Source organism: Labrus bergylta, chromosome 3 (genome assembly GCF_963930695.1).
Source record: "Labrus bergylta chromosome 3, fLabBer1.1, whole genome shotgun sequence".
In the NCBI taxonomy this organism is placed as follows: domain Eukaryota; kingdom Metazoa; phylum Chordata; class Actinopteri; order Labriformes; family Labridae; genus Labrus; species Labrus bergylta.
This window is the reverse complement of record NC_089197.1, coordinates 15575706-15578219: the sequence shown is the minus strand read 5'-3', so window position 1 is coordinate 15578219 and position 2514 is coordinate 15575706.

Sequence of the window (2514 nt, the reverse complement as noted above, 5' to 3'; positions counted from 1 at the left end):
GCCTTTTGTGTGACGCTTCATTTATTTCTATTAGAACCAAGTGCATTGACAGAATTTCTCCACAAGATGGTACTGTTTTATATCCTCTAGAACTCTATTAGCACAGCTTTATAGGGAAATGCCTTGAATGTTTCGGTGATTTGTGACTTACCTTGTACTTAGGTGACTTGAAATCCTGGTGTCCATCAGCTGCCGTCCGTCAACAATAAAACCTCTGGGAGATGAGCCATTTTTCTACTACCAGGTATGCGTTGCCATTGTTTACAGCCTGACCAGCAACTTGAGAATCCAGAGTTGAGTTGGAGCAACTTGTTGGCTGTATCTGCATGCAGATGCCTGTTTATAGAATTTGATAGAAGTTGATTCCTCAACAGTTGGGAAAGTTCAGGGATTGAAGTAGCCTACGGCTGAAGCGTTCTGCCCTTTTTTTCCCTCTCTTCAATGACTGTTTTCTTGTGTAGCCTACAGACAAGAAAATCTGTAAGGCAGTGGTCGGTAGTATATGTTTATATAGCCTATATATGTGTGTGTGTATATATATATGTGTATATATATATATATATATCTATATATATATATATATATATATATATATATACACACACACACACACACACACACACACACACACACACACACACACACACACACATATATGTATGGCAAGCCGTTCAGGAAATTAATATATTGAATGAAACTTTGATTATATTGAATGAAGTCTGAATATATTGAATGAAACTTTGAATATATGGAATGGAACTGTGAATATATTCAAAGTTCCATTATATAGGCTATATAAACAAATATATATAGGCCAAATCATGTCATACCGCCATGACCGCCTTTATATTGCAGAATCGGTAAAGTGAAGACCTCAAAATTTGTTTTTTTAAGGTCCTCTTTCAATAGGGATACCAGTAGGCCTACAGGTAATGGTATGTCGATTGTCCCTGAACAAGTGCCAGAATATTTCATGCTTCTTGCTGTCTCCCTAAGCTAACTTAAAAATGTAAAACTTTGTCGTTGACCATAATTGAAAGCTCCTATTACTAAATTACTAAATTACTAAATTACCTATTATAATAAGTGTATAATTAAAATATTTCTTCACAGTTACCAAGTTAAATTATTATTGGTCAAGTCTTACCTTAAACATCAGAGCGCATTACTTATAGCCCACTAGTCTCTGTGGTGGGTGTCTACAAAAAGTATGGAGCTGTCTCCTAGCAACATGTGTCATGAGCAAACCAACAAGCTAATGTTGATCTTACAAACTCAATTAGGGCCAATATTAAAATGTTTTGTAACTTACACTCACTGTTTTAAGAATTAAACCTGTAGGTAGCCAAAAGCTGTAGACTTGCTCACCCCTCAACGTTTTATAGAGTTACAGATTTTTAGAGGTCCCATAGCTGCAGGTAGATTGATTATGTTGAAATATTAATCAATAGTTAGGCTTTATATTATAAATAACATTTTCAATATTTGAAAAACCTTTTTGTTCTTCTGTTTGGTACTTTGAGAATTGCATGACTTTTAGTTGTAACACTTTGTTAAAGTTACCAAAAAGATGAGTACTTCTTCCATCTTGGGAAACCAGTCATGTTTTTATTTAGTCAACACAATCCTTATTACACTTTGCCCTTTTTGCACAAGAGAAACACTTTATTTGAAAGACTTCGCTTTATTTAAACTTATGTGCCTACTTTTGAACATTTGCCAACATGGAGGGAGCTAGTCATTGTTTTCTTTAACCTGTTTTACACATTAGTTAAAAAATAATAAAACAGTGCCGTTAACAGTTAAGAGAGCTTTTAACAGACTCTGAAGTACAGATAGCTGCATATATAATTCTTATAGAATCTGCAAGTCCAGTCATAATTAGCCTTTTCATCCTTAGTGCTTCTGGTGAGCTATTTGAACTTTCTGATCTCTTGAACAATGATTCCTTTGGGATTGTCACTTTCACTTAAGTAAGACATCCATGATCTTTTCACCCCATCCCCCATCCCCTACACACAGAAACACACAACACACACTCAAAGACATAAAACCCTAACAAACAAAAAAAATCCACAAAAACTGAAGTGCGTTTATCTCTGAAAGTTATAACTTTTTTCTGACATTTGGTTCAAGTATGTAAACTTCTGTTTGCCTTTAGTTTTTCTCATCAAAATTATGCTTTTACTTTATGAACCAGTTCAGGGCGTAAGTGTTCACTAGCTGGGTGGCTAAATCCCACTCACCCCACCAGAAAAAAGGGGATGTGAGATCATTAAAAGGAAATTGAAGCAGGAAAATGCTTTACTGCCATATAAAGTCCGATCATTTAAACAGACTTTCTTATAAACTTATAAACTGTCTTCTTATAAAATGATGATTTATCCTTTTACGGAATAGGTTAGACAGGACATATTAAACACCCTGATGGGCTTATTCAGTCATAACTCATTATAACCACACAGGTCAGAAAGGCTTGTAAAAAAAAAACCATGGTGGCTTTAAGCCTTCAGG